This window comes from Embiotoca jacksoni, unplaced genomic scaffold, assembly GCF_022577435.1.
Source record: "Embiotoca jacksoni isolate LCO1_2020_lvr unplaced genomic scaffold, fEmbJac1.0.p SCAF_2, whole genome shotgun sequence".
Taxonomy (NCBI): Eukaryota; Metazoa; Chordata; class Actinopteri; family Embiotocidae; genus Embiotoca; species Embiotoca jacksoni.
Genome location: NW_027185340.1, coordinates 11,903,583 through 11,928,840, shown reverse-complemented (window position 1 = coordinate 11,928,840; position 25,258 = coordinate 11,903,583). Strand labels below are relative to the sequence as shown.

Genomic DNA, 25,258 nt, shown 5'->3' with positions numbered 1-25,258 from the left:
TTTGGAAGGTTTCAGGATGTTGCCACACTGGTGAACAACAAGTTGTTTCAGGTTTCAACTCAGCTCCTCACAAATCTTTGGTCTGAACTGGCCTTTGGACACACAACTGAAACACTGTTTTTACAATAATTTTGTGGTGAATTTAAAGATCCATTAGGTGTGAGAATTTCATTTGCAAGATGAAAAATAAAAAAGAATAATTCCATCCTGATATTTAATTTTACAAAGAAATTGCCACCCCATCCACACTAATTGGCATTTTTTTGGGCTGAAATGCGTTGACTGATCAGATGGCATACTCCAGTATAACAGTTTCTGGTTTCTGGCTGAAATACTGTGTAGTTAAAGAAATGAATGAAAGAACCGATATTTAAGTAGGAAATGAGCTGATTATAGGAGTATAAACTAGTGTGTCTTTTTATGGGAAGGTAATTCCTTCCAGGCCTAGTACAACACTATTTAAGCTTAACTTAATTAATTTAGTCGATTAAACTCAGACAATACAGCATTTATGTCCATTATTGAAAACTGTCAATTTAAACTCAATTCAGTTTTAATTACAGCTACTGTTCATGACCCAGTCTTAAAGAGGTTGTTTATAATAATACGATTATTACAAAAGAAAAAAGAATATGGGGTGAAAAGGTCTCAACTTATTTCCCCTCTTTTCTAGCAACTTCAGTCCAGAGTTTAACTGTAATTTATCCCAAATAAACCAAGCGCAGCAAAACCATTTTCTATTGTCAAATATGTCCATATTTAACCTAGGGCTGCCCCGATTAGTCAACTATGCATTAGTAGACAAGTCATAGTGAACCAACTTGTCATTAGTCAGAGATGTAATGCAGAAACATGTGTTATGGTTTGAGCCTTCACCTTTAGGAAGGTGGCCCTGTAGATAACCTTGGGGTGACGTATGTCTGCAGCCACTGTGAAGTGCATGCCGACAGCGGCCATTATGTTACTGTAATCAGCCATTAAGTGTCCAGATAAGCCCAAATTTCAGTATAAAACTTAAAGTTCAAAGGGTCATCTTTTTCCCTTGCTGTCAGCAATATGTTAGTAGCAAACACCCAGACACTATTAGGCTAAGATAAAATATATAGTGTTAAAATACATTAACATCTTTTCCCACTGGTTGTTCCGACACGTTAAAGGATCATCATGGCTTTTGCCGTTAATATTGTCGTTAATAGGTGGCCTGCTTCTTGCGTGTGCTTTTAAAACTTTTATTTTAAAAGGGAAAGCTGACTTCTCCAAATTCTATTCTGAAAAGGGACCCGAATTTGACAAATGTTTCCCATTTAATAGGCCCGGAGAAGTACCATGATGTCCAGTTGAAGCTGTGTGGAGGAGGCCGATGGGAATTAACCAATTTAAGAGAATCTGGAGGGAGTCTCAGTCTCAGAGAAGAGGACATGTGACCACAGTCATCTTGAAACCCATAATAAGAAGAACACATCAATGTCGGAGCCGAGAACAGAAACGCACCTTAATTAATCAGTTACTAATATTCAAGTGCTTCACTTGCTACAATACAATATTCAAGTAGAAACAACATTGTATAAAATTCAATTCCAATTTTATATTCCCATTAAGAACTCAGAGTGATATTTCTGTTGATCAGCAGGGTGTGATGCTTTATGCTGATATGAACACGTTCCAAATGTACAGTTGACCAATCAGATCGCTGGGTCGAAACGACTTGTTGCATAACATGTAATATATAGTATATATGTATATATTTTAATTGTGAACTGTTGCTTTCTGGATTTTTAAAATTAAAACATGTTGCACCCTATACAATTTTGGGAGTTTTGTTTCATATATCAAAAAAAAAACAAACATATATATATATATATATATATATATATATATATACATACTGCTGATATAGACAAAGATAAAGATCTGCCAATAGTTGTGTAGATTAAAATGCTTTTTATGTGCATGCATTTCATAACAATTCCTTTTAATATGTAGGAGCGCCTTAAACAACAACAAAAAGAAAGACGAAGAAGGCAAAGGAGAGTGAATGACAGTCAGGTAGCTGAGTGAGATGAAAATAAAACAAGAGACAAAGAGATGAAAAGATGCAGAGGAGAGTTGGCCTAGAGAAAGAGAGAGAGAGAGAGAGAGAGAGAGAGAGAGAGAGAGAGAGAGAGAGAGAAGAGAGAGAGAGAGAGAGAGAGAGAGAGAGAGAGAGAGAGAGAGAGAGGGAGGGAGGGAGAGAGTGAGGGAGGTAAGGAAAGCAAAGGAGGGAAATAAAAGAGTCTAGCCTGAGGAGTGGGGGGAGTCTGAGCCATTACATCACTGCTGCAGTGGCTGACACTACGAACATTGCTTTCTCTCTCCAACTGTCTCTCTTACAGCATATTGTTACAAACTGTCTCACTCTCTTCAGCTTTATTATTCCGGCTATTGATTGGAAATCATATTTTATTTCTTAAATTTAAATATTGTGAGTGGAGGAGGCTTGAAAATTGTGGTTGCTGCCGGTGGAGCTGAATAACAGTTTAAAAAAAACATCTCTCTTATTAAAGTATGAGGCCTCTGTTGTGTGATGTAGAGTCACTGTTCATTTTACCGGAGCTTCGTAAGCCTGTTATTATACCTGATAAAAGTGTAAAAAAATATTCAGATATTCGTGGAAATACTTTTTATCTCAGAGGATATACTGATCATCTGTTTATGCTGTTCCATACCTCTGCCTGGTTGTGGTGAGCCTGATGTTGGTGACTTACAATTATTTATCTACATTATTCAGCTTTGTGCACTTGTGATCAACAAGTGGCATAATACATTCATTTCCCCTTATCTGGAGAGCCTGAGGAAAGGACTAATAATCAATTTAACAGACACCATATTAAAAAATGCTTTAAAATCACTGTTGGGAATTTAGAACAAATTATACTTTGCTTCTGTATTGGTACGATAATGAAAACTACGATAAACTTCAATTGAGTCGTAAGCTACCTGATACTTTCCAAAAATTTAAAACTTCCATATTTCGGTTGTTATTTAATATGCTCACAGAAAAAGGTTGGTTTGAACAGGGCAATAAAAACTGGTGCAGATTCTTTATTTTTAAGATGCTGGAAAATGTCCTGAGGTCAAATAAACTTAGATATTTTTCATAAAGTAACAGGGCACATTTCAAGAAGGTATTTATATTTACATATAATAAATAGTGCTGTATGTGTGTGTAGTAGATCCTGGGTAATTGATATGTGGATAAATGACTAAGGATATCCTGCCTTTCTGAGTTAGCCACCTGCTTGTGGGATGCCCGTTGAGGAACAAACAGGTAAAGAGAGGCTAAACAAACAGGAGAAGGTCAAACACACCTGCTGGGAAATGCCACAAATGGTTTACCTCATGATGACAGCAGGGGAAAGAGAGGCTTACATGTTTTCACATCACATACTCTCGTTGTGTTTGAATGTACACATTGCTGCTGAAAACTGACAAACAGCACTCTGCTAATGTCTACTGTGTGTCTTTAACAGAGCAAGAGAGTCAGGGGCAGTGAGGAACACTAAATTGTACACAGGAGCTGAATGATCAATATTGATTCATGTGAATATTACAGCAGTATGAAGAGCTGCCAGTGAAAACTGTCACCTGTAGCGAGTGTGAATGAATAAAACATAAAATATGAAGAAAGGCTCGTTGATGTGCTGTCTGTGATGAAAAAGCTACTTCATGCAGAGGTCCACATGTTAGTTGCACACAGTAGATTCATATTCAGAAAATTTCTCTTTTTATACACTCCACTGTTGTAGATTTCATTTAAGCTGATAAAACTGCGATTGTTTCCCATCAATACAGACTCAATAATAACCCCCACTAAGCAACTGAAAACTTGTCTTTAAACATTTTTGCACATTTATTAAAAATCCCCAAATCAAATCTCTCATTTACAAAAGTATTCAGATCCTTAATTAAGTCCTTCGTGAAAAGCCCATGTTCAGTTACTCAGTTTGATCGGACCACCAAGTCTGGCGAGAGTCATGTCGTTGTTGATATTGAGGCCACAGTGCTCCTGGGAACACAAAGACTTGGAAACTCACAGCAATGATTTGTGTTCGCTCCTCCACTGGCAGTGGCTGGCCGACGTTTTACAGAAGAACATTATTTAGAGTTTGTTGGTCTAAGTATCTGAAAGTTGCAAACTCATTACAAATTGCAGCTATTTGCATTACAAAGACTCAGATAACGGTAACATCTCATACAATGTTCATTAGAAACATTGCTAATGTGATATAAATATAAAGCAGACGAACAAACTAAACAGCAATAAACAAAGGCCTGCTATATTAAACAATATCAGCTCCAACCGTCATCCATTTGCATTTGTCTCTCCACCATTTCACTCTGGGCAGAGAGAAAGCAATTAGCCTGTGGGATCAGTGGCCCATGGTTTTATATGAGGACAGTTAATGACAGCCAAAGCCACTGAACCATATGGTCCAGCAAACCAAAATAATGGTCTGTAAGGCTAAAAGCTGCATAGATCTCTGGGATGGGCATTACCAGAAGCCCTTTTCCATTACAGGGAGTTGTTTGATATAATATTGTTTATCTAATATTTTATTTTAGTAATTTAAATTAAATTTCAATAAATTAAATGACTGGATTATTATGAATATATCACCATGTTACATTTATATACCAGAGCAGAATACCTTTTAACACTTTGGCATCAAAGCATTTCATATCAATAAAGAGTCATTTTAAATGCTGATGTGCTGGTAATGACTTCAAAGAAAAGGAGAGTAATTCTGGTGTGCAATTGTGTGCAAAGTGGTTGAAAGACCAACCAGCCCAGCCAGAATATGCTGCTTCGGCCAAGAGATAAAAAGGCAAAAGATCTGAGGTCAGGGAGTTAATCTTTTTCTGAATGGAGAGCTCGACAATTTGTATTTTACCCTTCTGATTTGTCACTTCCCCTCGACACCATAATTTGGACAAATAGAGTGAATCTACAGAGTCTCAATTAGTGGGGATAATGTGCCTTTCCACTCTGCACCTGAACCACGTGAAGGTGTTACTAGCCTGGGAGCGTCTAGACATGTCCACACACACAAACCACGAGTGAAGCCTGTTGTTTTCATGCACATGCTCTCAACAACAAATAGTGAACCAATGACAGACACAAATGCACAGCATTCGATATGCTTGGGCTATTGGATTCCTAATAACACAATATTCATACATTCATGAAGTTACGTACGTATGCATACACAAATACACGTTCCCCCGGTACGACATGGTGACTCAGACAGAGAGAGAAACAGGTGGGACAAAACAGAAATGCATCTGCTTTTTTCTGCTACAGTGGAACAACAATTGTGTCGATATACAACCAGCACAATGACGCAGCATCTTTGCAGCAGCACCGAAAGGCATATGGCGGTGAAGAGAGAGAGAGAGGGAGGGAGGGAGGGAGGGAGGGAGACAGAAGGTGAGATGACAAAACAAAGGGAGATGGGGGAGAGACTGGGAGACTCACCTGGCTAGATGAAATGTTGTCTGCGGCTAAGAAGAAAGGATAACATCCGAGACCTGAGAGGATGAGAGAGGATAAGCGGGGAAAGAAGAGAAAAAGAGAGAGAGAGATTAGATTTGGCTGCCAGGACTTTGGGAGTGCAGTGGCAGGTAGCAACTCAGTCAAACACACACACACACACACACACACACACACACTGGCTCCCACATACCGACAGTATATCTTAGGGACAGATGCAAAGGAAGGGGAAGAAGCAGAGGTGAGAAAATAGTGAGCAGTGGCTGAGGAGGGAGAGTGTGACTGATAGTGGTTTGCAATCAATTGTGGATCTAAAGGAAAGGAAGGAGGTGAAGTGACAGTAAGAAAAGAAGCGCTTATCAGTGTGTGTGTGTGTGTGTGTGTGTGTGTGTGTGTGTGTGTGTGTGTGCCTGTTAATACCACGTGTAGGGTTCGTTTGACAGCAGCCACAAAGACTAACAGGTATCCCCACTCCCCTGCTGCCGTTTCCTTCTCTTTCTCTCACGTACACACACACACACACACACACACACACACACACACACACACACACACACACACACACTGCAGAAAGCCTCATGAAAGGATAAACACAACCTGCAGCCCCATTTATCAGATACACAGTTGCAGACAAGAGCAGACACACACACTAATTGGCTTTCGTCTAACAGCCATTCCCAACATACTCGTGCATGTAGACACTGTAGGCCACACAAACCACAGCAGTAACTGTCGATCTAACTCATCAGTATAAAAACATTTTTTTACAAAAGTTTTCCTATATTCAATTCCTTCCAATGAAGGAAAAATTCATCGGGAAATTGACGCGTTCTCATTCCTGAACTGGGGTAAAGGGATCAGGTGTCATTACTCGATGCATATGTCCATTCCCTAAATCACCGAGACAACAAGGTGAGCGGAAGAAGCAGCCTAAACGTTCTTTTGCCAGCATTTACCTCATCTAATCATAAAGACTGATCCTATTATATTGGATGAGGCCTTTAACACAGGTCCATTTGACATATCTTGCCAAGACAGTACAACTTAAATCTTGTGGGTAAAACGTGAGATTTGACATGCTGAGAAAAAAAACACAATATGGTTGAATATTTATAAAAACACAAATATAGATATGTTCCCATCTGTTTTAAACTCCAGAAAAATGCAATCAGCTACAATGCTACCGAAGCCCTTTCATTGACCTCTGACTGAACTGTAGACCTTAGCTCCTTCAGCATCGGTATGATGTAAAGAAATCCTGTTCACGACTTCGTTGTTGGATGTTGCTTGCAGGTTATTACAAATAATGTGTTTGTAACCATGACCTCAACATGGAACTACTGATCCACATCCTTGATTCGTCGAGAGCACATCAAAGATCAACGTCCAATAAATACAGACCCGTGTTATTGCATGCACGTGGTAGAGACATCATCCCCTACCTGATATTCTGCCCATGAATATAATAAAACAGGAAAGGGAAGGCGCAATTCTGGTGCAAAGCGCCCGAATGTCCTCGACATAAAACAAGAGCACTGTTCATATTCTTGGCACTGAGCGCACACAGACTGAATGGCTGAATGGCTTTCAGCATCAAGCCAGGACTCCGGCAGCACCTCCTTTAGGAAGGTTTAGCTGATTGAGATCCTCAGTAAAACCCTCCATTTTTTTTTTGCTCAAAGCACATCTAGGAGATTTCCTGAAAAAATAATGTGTTCGAGGGTCAAAAGATTCCTGGGCACAATCAGGGAATTTATATTCCTCCATCTAAAGTTTCAACAGTCTGGTGTTGTCTTCCCTCCAACACCTTATGCCATAAGCTTCCCTGCACAAGCTGAAGGTGTTGTACAACTCACTGCCTCAGCTCACGGGTCCCTGACCAGCTGCTGCATTGTGCTGAGAGTCAATGTAACATTCAAAAAACATAATGAAATCAAAAAGGTAAGATACAAAAACGCTAACAAGAAGCAACAAAAGTCGGTTTCATTTCAAGCACTAAGAAAAATCAGGGTTTATAAGACTACAACATCTGATTAAATCCATTGTTGCATTTGCCTTTTGCTAAAATGTTCACCAAAATGGGGAAGAAAAAAAAACAAAAAAAACATGCAGGGTCGCATTCCTCGTCATATAAATGTCAAGTTTTCAAAATTCATGGCTAAAATTTTCAAAGGACAATTTACAAAAGCTGACTCATCTCCAATGCCTGAACTTCCAGCAATCGAAATGGTACAACAGAACTTCTCAACACACCAACACTCACAAATACCTTCTTTTTTTTTTACAATCAACACTTGCAAAACACAGTAATAGAAAATGTAAACTTTACTTTGGTGCTTCATTTCAGATTTTCTTTAGCTCTTTTTTTTTTTTTTTTTTAAACAAAATGACCTAAAACACAGCAAAAGATGAAAATCTTGAGTAGATAATAATGAATGAATATAAAAAAAAATGAATACATATCAACCAAAAAATGTTATCAGATTCTGCAACGCTCCAACACAAATATACTGTAGACAAACGCGCACAGTGAGTCAGCCCCTAATCTAATTAAAAGTGGATGCTTTGATTTTATGCTTTTGCAATTACAAATTCTTCCTTTCCAACCGGGGGCTGCAGGGAAACCAGAAGGGCTCATGCACACCAGCAATAGCATTTTCTAAAATTGGATTGTGACTTGACTACAGGTTTATTCAGCAGAGCCAATGAAGTGGGCTGATTAAACTGACTCAAATCACAGCCCAACATCATTTGGCAACCCACATTATTTGCAGCTCTGCAAAGAGTTTGTGTCTGATTAGTCATCAAACGGGACTTCCTGGTTGGTCTCGGCACTGTCACCTTCAGTAGGAAGGCACCAGTGAAAAAATCAACCAGGAAAAAATGGGATCAGAAGAGAGCCCACAGTTATACGCATAATTAAGCCATTAATAACTGTGACATCTAAAATGTATATAGTTTATTTGTCAGACATACTTGAGGCTGAAAAATGCATCTGTAACGTGTGCAAAAGGCCTACATATCAACATAAAGAGAGAGCTCGCGGGACAAGAGGCAAAAAAAGATGAAGGAAGACAGGTGTCATTATGCACAGTTTGTTGTCTGAGCAGCTCTCGGGAATATTTTTTTCTCCCCAGGAAGATTTTTTTTTAAATGTTAATTTTTCTTTTAAATCCGCAGTTCTTAAACTGCCATACACACAAAGAGATCCATGGTTCGCCATCTTCCTTATTTCCATGTATTTGTAATTCATTCTACCTTCTTATTGCACAGCCAACCAGTAAGTTAGCACGGCAGTCAAACTTGTCAGCCAGTAATTTATTCAGTGTCTGCGCTTGTTTCACAGCTTCATCCCGCCAATGCCAGTCTGCATCTGGTCACAATGAGCGCTCAACAGACAGCTATTCAGGAACACAACAGTTCCTTTCATTATCACAAAGTGTATGTCTGAATTCCCATCGCCATTTAAAAGAACTGGAAATCATTCACTAGCAGATAGACTTGACTTTTTATCCTCGGTGAGAAGTGACTGCAATGAGCTTTCCAATTTCCTTGTTTCTTATGGCTACATTTGACAAATAATAACTACAATAGCATTAATCCAACTGTTAGTACATGCAAATATGATCACTTGGTGACACACATGACACATCTCATGATGAACCCTTAAAGACCCTCTAAAGCAAATTCCAAGATTTGCTTCTCAATAAATTATATAAATGTGAAATGAGTCGCTGAAAGCATGTGCAAAGTTTGCAAACGTTGTCGCACTGAAATGTGGAGTTAGACCGTTAAACAGTTTCTCATCCGTCTTCAGCTCAGGATTTTGTAAGTGGGGCTAAAAGCCATCCTCATAACGTCACCGAGCTACCGCACAGACGGTTTATAAAGCCTTCTGCATGGCTCCTCCTCTCACACGGTGAAACGCTATAAAAGCCTGGAGCTCATTTGCATAAGAGGTCATCCCACTCGACTTCAGTTGCTACTCCTGCCGTAGTCAGATTGTTATTGTACATCAGCTGGCTGCTACAGGACGTCTCCCTCCACCCGCAAGTGCATCTTTCCTGGATGCAAGAACCTCCAAAGCAGCGCTGCATCGTTGTTTAAATGTCCAACAGATGAAGAAAGGAAAAAGAGGCCACTTGTTGGAAATGTTGCTTGCTTTCTGTGCCATCAGAGGCCCAAATTTAACTAGAAGTTGTGAGGCATCTCTTGTGTTCCAGCTCTAAAATAACCTCATTTCTCCATCATGCCAAAACCCAGACAGCCACACAGAGTCTGAGATGAAGGAAATCAGGAGTTGTCTTTGGGACTAAAATCACACAGTAAATTTGTAACTGCCAAACATCAGGTTTGATTTTGTTTTATTGGAGCTGATGACAGGCAGTTTAGCAGCCTGGAAGAAGTAGCAGACTATGAAATATTACTCATACTTAGGATAGGTTCATTCATTGAAAAGTGAACACGTGGAATTAAAGTCCGATGCGATGAGATTAGATTTAAGCGCCCTAATCAAAAAAGAAAAAAGAAAAATGAATGAAAACTTGATCCAGTTTGTGTTTGCCTCGGCAAAATCCCTCAAATGAGATATGAAAATCAAATTATCCACCATTATCAGAGGACATCAACATTTAGAAGAAAAATAAACTGATTAATTCCCAAGGGCACTCAGACTTTTCCTTCAAATGGCAAACAGGTCTGTTCTGCTTATGGAGCACCAAAACTTTTTCATAAAAATGTTGGACTACCTCCTGCCTCATTTGTAAAGACAAAAGTCAATAATAACCACTGGAGGCATCACAGACGCTTAATTTATTAAACCCCGTTTTAGCCCCCTTCTCTTCATATATCCTGGCTAGTTTTCCACAAAAAAAGCTCTCCCAGAAAGGAGTTGTCCCTCGTCTGTTTTGGGACATTACAGCATCATTAACAGGGCTTAATCAACCAACTCCAAACTCCCATTGACACACACACAGACACACAAAGACTCTGACTCCGCTCTCCAAGCAAAGCAGCTAAAGCTCCTTATGCCAACAGGATATGCACACCAGGAGGCAGCAGGATGAAAAGAGCAAGCACGTGATTGGGGTGAAGAAAAGGTGGAGAGAAACAGAGAAACTGGGGAAAAAAGAAAAAAGAAAAGAAGAGGGCAAATGAAACAAATACGCCTTCCATCTCTTCTTATCTGAGTCCATTAATCTCTCCATTTCTCACTTCAGTAACCCTTTGATCCAAGTCATTCTTTCCTCTGCTTTGACAAATCAAATCAGAGTGTCATGCTGGCGATGGTAACCGTAGAAACGCTGCTTTTCTCTGGGATTGGTCTCGTTTAATTTGTTCTGACCTTTAATAAAAAATGGCTACATCTAACGATCAGTGTGACACGGTGGATATGTTTGATTATTGCCGAGCTTAAATCTATTAATTATTCAGGCTTTTTTTTTTTTTTTTACTTCAACCTAAATGTGATTGATGATTAAATGATTAAAAATTTGACTGCTTATGTTGTGGCCGTTTCTCCAGATGCTAGTCGAACATGTCATGTAGTTTAATGGAGTATCCCTCTATTATGATGTTGTTCCTTTACCTTAAAGGCAGTGACACCACAAAGGTTAAATTTGACTTAAAGTTAACATTTTCTGTCTAACCTATTTGATTCTTGCATTGTTGTTACATAAATATTCTCAGAACTGCAAAAAATATTTATGCCTGATTGTTTGTACTTTTTTTCTCTCACTGCCGAGATGTTGGAAAAAGTGAGGCTCTGAGGCATCCAGCTGGTTGGGTCCTCCCAGGCCTCTGTGGTCTGTTCTGAACCCACATCAGTCACCCTTCGGCTGGGTGGAGTTTGGAAGCACACACACAGGGCCCGGATTGAAAATGACTGCAAACAGGCAGTGTGATGATCGCTCGAACAGGAAGCACATTTGTTCATTTGTTTCAGTTCTAGTTTGTGCAAAAAATGCTGTTAATTCTAATTTATGGCTGGAAAAATACAGCCAATAGTGGAATCGTTAATGACGTCTATTTCTGACACAATGGACAAGATGCAGTTTGAATCCACATTCATTGTGGCACATCTTTTATTCTCTAGGGTTTCAACTGAATTGTATTTTTATGTTATACTATTGACACATAAATAGAGGCTTAAAAATGTTACAACTTTCCCACTCTGCAGTGAACATGATGTAATGATAATATTCAAGAGGTAACGACCGGCACTTGTCCAAATAATATACTGTTGGGTGCCACCGCTTACCTGCTGAGCTGAGCAACTTGGCCCCATTAATTATATTCTTAATTTGTTGTTTGGCCAGCAGAGGGTGCCAAAACTGAGGGAACAGTCCACAGTGAGGCTTTTTTTCCCCAAAAAACTCCACCCTGAGCAGCACACGGATCAGTAGCCCTGAAATCCCTCATGGCAAAATCTACGACTGGTCAATACGTTGCTTAAACCTCAACACCGTATTCAGTTTACCTAAAGGTCCAAATGAGGCTCACAAATATTTTGAGGGATATACGACGTGTGCCAAGCTGTTGTTTGCTGACTTTTCTTCAGCTTTTGACGCCATGTAAAGGGGCGGGGTGGACACATCTCAGGACAAAGGAAGCTACTTTGTAATACAGGCAATAAACAGGTTAAATTACCTAATTAATTATCCACAACAACACACAAAACAAACATCATTGATTAAAGCCTGATGAGGTGATAACAATAAGTGAAACTATCACACAAACTCAGTTATGAATTATTCGACTCGCACTTCTGTTTTTTTACACCAAGTCACAGCACAGTAATCCAATAACAAGAAATAATTAAAAGCCATAAGTAAAGACAATGATGATGTCAGAGGGCCATCAGCAGCAGTTTAATTAACTTTATGGGAGGAAAATACAAACTATTATTTAAAAGAGCACTTCTCTGGCCTTTTCTGCATATTCGCGAAACACTACATGGATTATATCATTACAGTAAATACTGTATGCATGGTGCATAATGTGTGAATAGAGGGATGAAACATCCCGCTGAAGCACTGCAGTTCCTTGAGACAAGTGGTTTCTCCACAGTCGACCGAAATAACCCTTAATTTCCCCTTGCAAATGAAAAGAGAGGGAAAGAAATCAAGTGGGGGTTGAGAAAGGAGAGAAACAGTGAACCTCTGAAAACAACCTCATTGGGTTTTTTTTACCTCCAAATAATGGAGGTGAATTTCCTTTCCCTGTTCGGTCTCTGCTCAATGCAATTTGGAGTGTATAAAAAAAGAAGAGGAAAAGAGTGTAAGTAATAAAAAAGGCTTCACACAGATTAAAGAATAAATGACCTTGCTAAAATTAGATTTTTTTTTTCTCTCATTTTCCTCTATTTGCTTCACCCCTCCTGCTGTCTCCACCTCATTGTGCCTCCTCCGAGGACTATACTCTCTCAGTTTCGGCACTATTCTCAACAGTCAGACACCATATGTATTGTCAAATAAAATGCCTGCCCTGTCGGCGTCAGATGTTGTACGGCTTCAGATAGCGGTGGTCTTTACAACAGAGCTCACGTTTCCACAGCTTCTTTATGAGTTTGCATGGGCGGCAATATAAACAGCACCAGTCAATTATATTGCCAGTAAGCTAATGAACACTCCCTATAGTCTCTGAGTCTCGCACAAACACACCAGTGTACAAATACCTACAGTACAGGGCACGCACACACATATGCACAAACACTCACTAGCGGACGCATATGGACAGCTTATGGTTGTGAGCACTCGCTGTTGTTTAAGCGTAGGTGGATGCAGCTTTCATTGCCACTGTAGAATTACTGTATGTGGCGAAAACAATCTCAAGATCAGTCTTGCTTTGATTCAGCACGTTCAGTAGCATTGTCAAGTCGAAGAGTGTGAAACTTGCCAAGTGTATGTGTGATATCACTGTCTGGAAGAAGTTATCTAACAGTCCAATAGAATTTTAACAGTGCATTCAAAGTTTTTAAGACGAGTTTGGGACATCTGTGAATTTCCTCCAAAACATGGTACATTTAGTGACTGAATTCCTTCCTTTAATGAAAGCTCCGGAGATGTCCTCTCTTGTTGAATGAACATGTACATTACATACGCAGATATATGCATGACCATGTCCTCAGACCGTATGAATGACTATCTACTGTATGTTGAGTGGTACTTAAAATCACTACACTTCAACACATAATGCATCGGCTTTGGCTTATTTGATATTATAGTGTTATAAGGGCTCTTTATTTTAAATGCCAATGGGACATGGAGAGAGAAAACAGCCTGTATTGACACACTTTATTTGTAATTTGTATGGCAAAAGACACGTCGTGAAGCTATGACAGATTAGCTGGACTCAGTTATCAGAAGCTCTGGGCGGGCCGACCGATGCAAATTCTCTCGCAGTAACATGTGCAGTTACTTAACTGTAATTAGAACACTGACACGCATGTCACGTGGATGTTAACATACATCTGATGCTCAGAAATAAAAAAATAAAAAAAGCAAACAAAAAGTGAGGTGGCACCATGCAAAACATTTAGAAAAAGGTACTTCGTATAAAAACGTGACGTGTGTGATCACAGCCTTCATATCACTTCCCTCCGCTGGCCTACATACATTAAAGATCATTTTAGCACTAAGATTATTGAGAAAACTGTGCTAACACAAAATGTAGCCCAATATTGTCCTGAGAGTATTCAGCATTAAATATCACTGCAAAGCCTGTTTTATGGACCTCTCAGTCGGTGTGCAAGAGCTGTGTGTGTGTGTGTGTGTGTGTGTGTGTGTGTGTGTGTGTGTGTGTGTGTGTGTGTGTGTGTGTGTGTGTGTGTGTGTGTGTGTGTTTTTGAATGTATCGGTATCACAGAGACATCTATCAGGGGAGCAGTGAAACAGTGAGCCACAGAAGGCATCGCCGCTACTGCTGAATTAATAAACAACCGCAGGCAGGAAGCCCTGATCAACTGCATGGTTCAGGTTTTCATACAACATCTCAAACTAAACCTAAGGATGACTAAAATGTGCGGGTTTTTAGATGTCAACATTTTGTCTTCTATATTATTTGTAAAACACTATAACTAGCATAATTGTGAAAATGAATTTAATGTCATTATTTGTAGTATAATTTATTTGCATTTGCAGTTGCATTGTTGAATACATGTAACTTTATTTCGAGGAGATTAGACTGTGAAAAATGCAAAAAAAATAAGGGGACAAGCCCTATTATTCAAGAATAACTAGTCTTGATGCAACTACTTATCCTGATTAGATCATATTTCACAAGAAACATAATTACTTGCATGGTCTGGCAAAAAGCATAGAGACAGAATATAGCATGGGTGGGGTTGTACAGTGCTGCTAAACCACTCGGTGCTGGAGACCCGACGCTAACGAGACCAGCAGGTTAACGGCTGCATTAAAAAAAAGATGTCAATTAGCACTTTCTTGTCATTAACGTTGCAAGTATCGCTCAAACGCTGTGGACGTCAGTGTTTAGTAAGATGGTATGAGACAAATGAGAACCGATTTTTTTTCCCCCTTCATGGGCCTTTTCATAGCAGACATTTTGTGATGTCACAATAGGAACAGCACAGGTGTTAATAAAAGGCCACTTACCTTATTTAGTTTAAGGCGCCTGTCATTGTGCATGCTCGGACACTTGAGCAGCATGTTATTAGTAACACCTGTGTTATTCCTGCTATGACGTAATTGTTTCCTGTGAAAAAGGCCTGTGGGGAGCGGATTTCCGCCTGACCACACCTAGAAGCTGCATGCTAATTGCATCGATAAAGAGCATGCTGATTTCTGATTGGCTCCTGTCAGGAAGAAGGGGGGGGGGGGGGGTGGTAATTTAATCTTTAATCACCAAGAGTCATGTGAACCCCCACAGAGCTGCCCGTTAAATACTTAACCAAAGATTCTTACGGACCAAAAATATCTGAAGGAAACCCTTCACCTGTAGGTTTAATGTGTTCATATGTTTTACCAAATATGGCTGAATACAGAACCATACTCACTGGCTGCTATTGTGGTTTGTGACATTTGGGATGAAAGGAACAATAGATTGAGTTATGTTGACCAATGAATCTTTACCTCCCTGTGTCATTTCAGTTTAGGTCTCACAGTCACATGAACAAATTGCCACGGCAGCTTGTTGCACATGTGTAGAGGTATGCATATGCTGTCTCTGTCTGTCTGTAATGTTTAAATAAAAATATAAACAATATCGATCGTAATCACAAATGATACACCATAGAAAAGCACATGTACTGGGGCTTTGTGTGTGTGTGTGTGTGTGTGTGTGTGTGTGTGTGTGTGTGTGCGTGCGTGCGTGCGTGCGTGCGTGCGTGCGTGTGTGTGTGTGTTAAAAAGCGTGCATGCGTTCATGTGAGGTGCTGCTCAAGCATGTGTGGAGGGTTGCTGTGGGTGGTAATGAGCAGCGGCTCAGTTTCCACAGCAACACCCTAACTCAGTCAGTCTCCATGGCAACTGATAACAGCATTAGCTGATTCAGCCTGTGAAGGTTCATGTCAGAGGGAGAGAAATAGATTTTTCTTTTTCTTTTTTTTTTTTTTTTTTTTTTTTTTTTCAGAAAATGGCTGTATATGACAAACGGCAGTGGGGATGTGGAGAGTGGGACGCCAGGGATGCATAAGTAAAAATCCATCTCCCCTAAAGCCACTGGACCACATTTTTTGGGGGACAATGAAGTGTAACAGTGACTCATAACTGATGCTACATTGGTTAATGTGGTGAAGGGTGAAACACAGACTATCAAACTGTAATCTAAAAGCATTTACAGGCTGTCAGGGAAATCGGGAACACTTTGACTGCAGACAATACCCTCTAATTAAAGCTTAAACGCAGCGGAATTTTCACATCAGTTTTCAGTCTATTTTACAAAAAAAAACATGACCAAAATTGTTTGCTCACGTTAAACTTGCTTACATCTGTTTTTGCTAAATGACGAGGATGAGCATGTGGTTGGGGTGTGAAATTCCCAATTGTAACACGCATTGCGATGCAGACGTGGAAGATTCTGCATTGATGCAGTGACAGGACATAATCACACAAAATTATAGCCTGGCCTTTCTACCAATAGTCTGCATGTTAGGTGTCTAAGAGACATTTGTATATTGTAGTTACAGGAAAATAATCTGGTTTACACTGCCCCTCTACACCGCATCAAGATGCATCAAGATGCATCAAGATGCATCAAGAATCAAGATGCATCAAAAATCAAGATGCATCAAGATGCAATCAATTCATTGGCAGGTGAATCCTAATCGAATCGAATCATGAGGATAGTGCGGATTCACACCTACGTGTGTGATAGCATTCACTCTCTGTGCCTCTAAAATTCACTTCACATTGAACACGGGGGGAAACACTGTTGACGTTAATGAGATTCGTCGACGTTGAAAGTCTTTGGCGCCCAATAGAGTCTCGAACCCAACACACTCTACAGAGCTTCAAGTAATTGATAAGCAGTGATCAAAGACACTGAAGCGTAACTTCAACCACTGTTGCACCACTACCCTTACACCATGATGTATAACCCAATTAGAGCAAACACTACCTACATCAGCTGAATACAATAACTTGACCTTGGTTTTCATTTTCTTTTACCCTCACCACATTTATCGCTGCAAAGAAAACAACGGGCACCATGATTTGGCGTCATGTGTCCATCTTGCTTTGAGTAGAGCCATAGAAAACAGCTCAAGTTAAAGTCCCCTCCCATGTTATGATTAATCCCCTAAAAACCCATATTTGTTCATGAAAATTAGACACCGAAGTTTTTTTTCATGAAAAAATTCCTTAAAGTGGCCTAGATGTAACTCTACATCTTTGGATCTATGAATATAAAAACAGTACCTGCCTATGTCCACGCAACTCTGGGCAGTTTACCTGCTGCTCGGTGATTTGGAAAACCCCCCTCACAAGCTGACAAGAGTGGCTCTTTAAATTTGTGATGTATGAAACGCTGTCTGTCTAAATCAGTGGATTTGACACTGTCACTGCTTTGTTCGTTGATGATATGTCTTGTAGCATATTAAAAAAAAAACACCACATAGGTATGTTAACAAGATTAAAAACTGGATTTTCGGTTTGAGGTGTCTTTAATAAAAAAAAAACTGACTCATTTCATGTTTGGCAGCTTGTCAAACATGATGGGCTTTCCACTTAACATTAGCCTGACTCATCAGATGGAGAATGTTGGTACAGACCTGCCATTATCCGACTATTTTAGGCTCCTCCACTTCCGCTATCTGCAAGCTAGCGCTTTGAAAATCCCCCTCACTATGGAAAACAACATCCGAGATAGCAACCAACACGCTGAAAATTGCAAGTTTTGACAAAGACTTGGATCTTGCAATAAAGCAGGTTTGCTTTGTTCTTTTCAGGTTTTTAGTGGGGATTTAGCCATTTGAACGCAAAGGCTCTCATCCTTATGTGCAAATGTTGCACTCAATCAAAACTCCCCCTGACATTACTGTGCAACGGTACCATCATTGCATAGCGGGCTTAGCGCCGCCCAAGAAGACTGTGATTGGATTCAAGAAATACAAAAAAGCCAGAGTGTTTTTTTTGTTGTTTTTTGTACCCTATGCCAGGATGATGTATGGTTGCAGGCAGACCATTCTTCATCACTGGCACAGCATGGTAGAGAATGGTCTGGCTTAAGCGAGAGTAATGTAACATAAACGTAAAAACACCCAATGGTGAGCAATAATTATTAATGACATCTGCACATCAGAACTAGATTATAGTGCCAGGTTGCCATGGAAGCAGAAATCATGCTGGATGCAACGGCGGAGCAAATACACACTAGGCATATGTATGAAATGAACACACAGAGGGAAACAAAGAGAGGGAAGGGAGAGAGGAGTGAGAAAAATGCAGCCGAGCATTCTCAAGACCCAAAAGCAGTGACTATATGCGGTAAAATGTAATAGCTGGCAGGGTGAAGAGATTTTCCTCTCTGGGATTCCTTCATACGTCCTAATCTGCCCTGAAAACAAGAGAAGGCACATAAAATCAGGTGCTGCAACATGGAAGAACACTGCAATGAGCAAATCAAAGAGAGGGCGTTCCTGCTGACAAAAGGTACATGGATTGGAGGCTGTGAGAGAGCAGCATGCTTTACCGCGTGTGTGTGTGTGTGTGTGTGTGTGTGTGTGTGTGTGTGTGTGTGTGTGTGTGTGTGTGTGTGTGGGTGGGTGGGTGGGTGGGTGGGAGAGAGAGAATTGTGGGTGGTTTGACTTAATGGCTTCCACTGGGAGACAGCAAAGAGGCTGAATATGCCATTGCAGCAACTATTTTAAAGCTGCTGGTGTTAGTTTGATTACTAGAAATGAATAATTTTCTGTATCCTGTTGCTTTTATCCGCTTTATTTTTTCTCAAATCGTTAGCCATAGTTTTGAATGGCGTTTTTACAGGTCCGAATATGAGATGAAATGAGCTGTTAAAGGTGGAAGTATTCACTGTCAGCAGTAGTCTGTGCTCACTTCGAGTCATGTCACTACGTAATCCCTAAAAGAGACTGGCTAAGATATTTAGTCTGAACAATTTGACTGAAAAAGGCCACCACACACACACACACACACACACACACACACACACACACACACACACACACTTTTCATTTGACCATTTTTCATCTTTTATGCAATAGGCCATTGTGTGTGTGTGTGTGTGTGTGTGTGTGTGTGTGTGTGTGTGTGTGTGTGTGTGTGTGTGTGTGTGTGTGTGTGTGTGTGTGTGTGAACTGCCACTTCAGTAATCCCATCCTCTGTTTCTTTGCTGTAATCCTGTGATTTTCTCCAGTTGGTAGGTTCCCACTCCCACTTAATCATATATAAACTAGCCCTTAATCCTGGTAATCTAATAACCATTGTATTGTTTGTGCCGCTCTGTGTGTAGGTTCCTTTGTATGACCTTTACTTTTGGCCTCTGTCGTTTCATTGTGTATTATTATGTTAATGCAGGTGATGGACAGTTATTAGAGGCAGATGTAGGTTTTACATATATTAGCTCAACACAATTTCTTACCTTTTGTTGTGCCACATTTTTTTGGAATGCTTTAATCCAATTACATAGCCACATATTTTGCATTTCAGTAGTATGAAAAAGTATAATGTTATGACCATTTCATTTGAAACTGTTACACTGCATATATAGCTGTAACAGTCGTACCATAGTTTTGGGTTACATCATGAAAATAAAAAAACATTAAACATTATAAACAGTAATGTGCTTCTAAGGAATACGCTCCAGCTGCCAAGCAATCCTCTTATAACGTGTGCTATCTGTGATTGGTTTATGTAACCTGCCTCCATTTTAAATGCACTGACTGACCAGATACTTCAAGTACAATTACAATACAAGTACTTTATGTTATACGAGGCCAGGTGTGATCAAAAATAGGGTTTTGCCTGCACAGATAAAAGCCTAAAACAAGAGAAGTGTTTCCCTGCGGAGTCAACCCACGGGATGCTTTAGAGAAGGAAGCTCGCTCCCAAACACTCACAATAACAGATCTGTGATAATTCTTGATAGTGCAGTTGTGACAGGGGGAATCTCAGAATAAAGCTCTACAGTGTTTGGGTTGTGTTGATGACACTTTAAGCAGGAATTGGTGACAGTCGTACTGAAGTTACATGACGGGATTAGCTTGTGAAGAAGAGAGAAGTGTCCTTCAACACATCCAGTTAAACACAGCGATCAAAAGGGTTGAGAAACTAGATTAAAGACACACACAGTCATCTACGCTAATCGACTGCCATGGGAAGCTTGGGTTTTCATATTTGTGTGTGAATGTGGAAATGTGTTCTGCGAGTGGGTTTTCACATGCGTAGGCATCAGTGTTTATGACATAACTGAAAGAGGGACGACTCGCCTCCCCGAAGACGACAGCTGAAAAAATGAAGCACAACACTTCAAAACATTGAGAGAATAATTCATTTTCTTTTCTCATCTCTAACTTGTACGCTTTTACGTTCTGAATTCCCACAGATCCTCAGCGAGTTCAAAAACCGCAGATCTCACACTCTACAAAGCGTCTGGTGACACTTCTGACAATATGGTGGGAAACCGGGAAAGCCAGCATGCCGGGCGACGGAAAACAAATATCAGATGTCAGCTGTGGCCAAATGGTGATTCAGCATTTAGTCCAATTTAAATATCTTATACCCTAGCTGTCTAATAACAAATGGGTTTAGCTTCCGTTTTTACATTCAATTCCATCTCCAGTACACAGCATATTAAGAGATTCTCCTGTATCAAAATCCTTCAGCACTCTCACAGGTAATATTTACCCCCTTCATCAACAAAATAATCCTCCTCTTGCTTGTGTCTGAGCTATAAGAAGCCTAATATTTCTTGCTAATCTGCAACAAAGTGACATTTCATTAATCCCCCTGTCGTTGTTAATGTAATTAAATGCATCTCTGACTCTCCCCAGAGTGAATAAATGGACTTTTAACATACGAGGTACATTTATAGCTGACATTGATTGGAGCCCTGCATTTTTAAGATACAATACCATTATTCACGATGTGTTTTAATGCAGGTGGAAAGAGGGTTGTAATGTGCTATTCACTTAAGGGCTCGCCGCCTGTTTTCTCATTTGCTTGAGAAAGAATAACAACGATTTCATTCCTCCGCAGTGTTGTCATTTAGCAGCTCCTGTCTGGGCTGCGTCGCAGACCTTAGGGGGCGTCAACACCAACCTCTGATCCATCAAGAAAAACTATTAAGAGGAGCAGTAATATTAAAGCATTTCAATAAAGTGATGTGAAATGCAATTATCCTGGCGTAGGCTGCAACACGAGCAATTTATGCAAGCTTGTTGGTACTCAGCATCAGTACAGTACGTTAGTTTGTTTTCTTGTGTAAAGAAGGAAGTGACAAAGAACAATATAACGCAATGTCTTGTGAGATTATTACATTATAATGGGGGATTCTGACACATCACGCATAATATATGAAAATCCAGACAATAAAATGCAGTCAGTTAAGCCAGAATTCATCACAGTACATTTCCATTTAAATCTACTGGGGAACAATTGAGACTCTGAAAGCTTTGAAAACCTCCAGTGCATTTAGCTCTTCCTTGGATTATTGCACCTTGATTGACAGGATCTCTCAGATGGCAGATGTACTCTGCTATCAGACTTCAGATTTTAAGGAATTCTTGACAGAGACATGAAAGAGGACATAGAGAGATTTGGGGACAGTCATGACATGACTAATATCTATAAAATGTTCAAACCCTTGCATACAAGCGAGTGGTGAGCAGTGGGAATTTTATTAGCACTGAGTGGGAACACGACATCTCCTATCGTTTTGGTTCACTGATAATGAACACTGGCGGTATAACGATATTTCTATTCATCAAAAAGCTTGCGACATTCGATTCGGTATTGAATTTCCTCAGTTCGGTACACCTTGTGAGCTAAAAAAACAAGCTCTAACATTTTGATCAGCTTTCCAATAAGTACACGATCTTTTATTTTTTTATTTGATACAAGTAAACAAAATCCAGTCTGACTGGCAGTTGGCCTCTAGTCATTCTGCTTCTCTTTTTTCATACATTTTTTTGTCCTACAAAGGCACACAAAAAAAAAAAATATCCCAAAATAATCTTTAAATAAGAAAACAAACATACAATACTGAACTTACTTTCTCTATATTTTACAGTATTTAGATGACAAGAGTGAATATTTTCAGTGTAACTACAACTGTCTTTGATTGTTGAGAAACACTCATCATCCTGAGGTTTTCCTCCCACAACAGCGTTTCTCTACCTGGCAGGCCATTTAGCCATAACTATGCCCACACACTCTTCTATGGACCTTGTTACAAGGCTTTCTGCAGAACGCAGGAAAGCACTGAAGCCGGCTAAAAGAAACTAAATTACAGTATTATGTCACAAACTAAAGCCTGGGATGCACTCAACATCACAAATGGAATATACAACACAAGCATGTAAAACTGTACATGTTAGCCTGCACTCCCACACAAACACTGAGAGGGATATTGTACATGAACGGTGATCCACCCACACACCACACAATCAGGATTTAGACAGGGGAGGGGAGGGGGGAAGGGAGAGGAGAGGAGAGTAGAGGAGAGAAAGTTAATAGTTAGGTGAGCTGTGACTCACCTGTATGTTTTTCCTGGTTCAGCCCACGTATGTATTCCTATCAGCTTTTTATCTGGTCTGCAATGCACTTCTGGATAATGAGAATGTGGCGATATAGAAATAGATTCATCCTATAGACTTTTGTCATCAGACAGGTGCCAGAAATAAATAGCCCATTTCAAATTGTAGTTGCATCTTTTATTTACTGTTACTGTTCCTATGTGACATGGAGCACAAATATCGTACATAAACAGTAAGTGCATACACCTGTTTTTGCTTTTCCGATCACTGCTTCTCCAGGATGTCCTTTGTCAAACTTTTCAAAGATCTGTTTGGCTTTAGAAACTCCACAAATAGCTGCAACTGTGGCTGCTAGCCTGTTGTTATCTCTGTCAGCCTGTTATCGCTACCTATGAATGTTTTTATGATGATTTCACTTTCTTTCTTTTTTTTATTGAGGAGCTGCAGTGAAATGAGTCTCAGTCTAGTTTAAACTCAGGGATTTATCCTAAATGGGCTTTGCTGCACGAAATGTGGACGGATTGTGCTGCATTTTCTACATGTGTAAGTCTGTGTGTGTGTGCGCGTGTGTGTGTGTGTGTGTGTGTGTGTGTGTGTGTGTGTAAGTCTGTGTGTGTGTGTGTGTGTGTGTGTGTGTGTGTGTGTGTGTGTATGTGTGTGTGTGTAAGTCATGTATATGTCCAGTCCCATTTCATGTGATATGCTATGGCAGAGCTCGTATTTTAGAGTGTAGGGTTTTGATATAGCATTCCATGTCTAAATAATGCTCAATAAGGAAGAGGCAATTTGGCAATCCAAAAATATAGTTTGGTGAGCTTGACACAAAATACAATATAAACTACTGAAAAACTGGCCTACTAAAAAGTTGGATTCGCTGCGATCGCTAAGGAAGTATGAAGGTACAGCGTGGAACAAACAGCGGATGTCTATGCTGTGCTCAGAGCTGTCAGTAAGACAGATAGAGTCTGGGTGTTGGAAGGGGACTCTTGTGGGTTTTGACTTGACTGATTTCTGCCTCCCACAAACTATAGCTTGACCCAAATAGTCCCTCTAGACACACAAAAAAAAAAATCAAGGCTCAGGAACGAAAACCCGCAAAATGCTTAAAAATTGGACATATTACTGTGCTGTGGAGCAGGTAAAATCTGTCAGTGGACAAAGTGGATGTGCTTTAGCTGCAGGTGAGGTTAGGTCAGCCACTGCTGAACCATAGCCAAAAATGGAAATTAGTCAGCTTAGACTTGTCAGTGTGACGGCTCTTTCCCGGACAAGGCTGTCAAGAATACAGCAACTGAAGTCAGCATTCTGCTTTCGATTAGCATTTTAACGCTGATCTAGCATTACGACTTGCACTTTTTATTTCCTTTGATAATGTAAGAATGTGTGTGATGTAATGTAATGAAATGTACGTTTTATGACCAAGATGATTGTAAAGGCATTAAAAGTCTCCAAGTAAAAAGATGAGATTTGACTTGTTAGCCGATTCAGTGGAGCTACTGGCTGAGGGAAACTTCTCGTCAGTTCAGGCCACTTTCTCAAAGAACAAAGTGGGTATGATCTTTTTTTTAAAGACTACTTTTGGTTTCCTCACAACATTTTGTGTTCCCTCACAATACTTTTCCTCTCCCATTCCTTCCGAGTCACGTGTCTAGTTCTGCTCAGCTGCTGTCAGCATCTCAGCAAGGAACTTTACTTTGAACTGGACATTAAATATGCTGATATTGTACCACTCTATAAGCACGGTTGTGTAACGAGTGAAAGTAAACTTACAAAGAATTCTTCGGTCAAGATGTTTTTCCCAGAGGAAGGCAGTACGGTAATCTGCAGGGCACTGTCATTTTCATTCAGGAGCAGTTACTGCGCTCAGTTTAGCATTACCTTGAAGTACTTATACGTCACCGGCTCTCTCACTGACCGCTGCTGAGACAGACTTAAGCTTCTAGTGGGACTGCAGCCTTAGGATCGCACAGCTGTCACTGGGGCGTTGGCCATGCTTGTATTTTGGTTGTAACGATTTGTGCAAGGACACATACTGTCATAGAAGAACCACAGATTCAAATAATAACCAAACAGCTGGACATATCCACAACACTGAACCGCCGCAGCAGCCAAAGCCCAAAAAAATATCCAAATCCTGCCTTTACCCGGGATAGCCAGGCAGAGCAGCTACAGCTGTGCTCACAACCAGAAGCTGTGTACCAGTATTGCCTTCAACTGGCAGTGTGTTATAGCCGAACTGAAACAACACACTAACCGTTCATGAGCACCAGAGCAAACGAGCGGAAGTAGACTTATGGCTCAAAAGGATTGGAGGAAGAAAAATATTGGTACTGCAAGAGAATGCAAAATATTGGAAGGGAACTTGAAATGTATTGCAAAGTTAATGCAAAAGTAGTCTTCAAATCAATTCTTGGGGGCTTTTTATATCTGACCTTGATTATAGGGAAAACAAATTCTATGAATATCCATCCACCATCTATGCCTGTTTTATTCCGAGGCATGGTCATGGGGAGCCTGGAGCCCATCCCAACTGTTTCTGGGTGAAGGTGTAGGACATC

General features: G+C 40.1%; 1 protein-coding gene and 1 long non-coding RNA gene across 15 annotated transcripts in view; one reads left to right on the top strand and one right to left on the bottom strand.

Moving 5' to 3' along the window:
- LOC138201248 (uncharacterized) overlaps positions 1–1,792 on the top strand; it is a 68,465-nt gene extending 66,673 nt beyond the window's left edge. The window contains exon 4 of the long non-coding RNA XR_011178478.1: positions 1,312–1,792. This is a non-coding gene — a long non-coding RNA (uncharacterized lncRNA). The remainder of the gene's footprint in view (positions 1–1,311) is intronic.
- The window catches only part of map2 (microtubule-associated protein 2), an 84,195-nt gene that overhangs the window by 54,793 nt on the left and 4,144 nt on the right, over positions 1–25,258 (bottom strand). For all 14 annotated transcript variants that reach the window (XM_069154582.1, XM_069154568.1, XM_069154573.1 and 11 more), the window contains exon 2: positions 5,516–5,568. The gene's annotated coding sequence lies outside the window, so the exon portion shown is untranslated. The remainder of the gene's footprint in view (positions 1–5,515; positions 5,569–25,258) is intronic.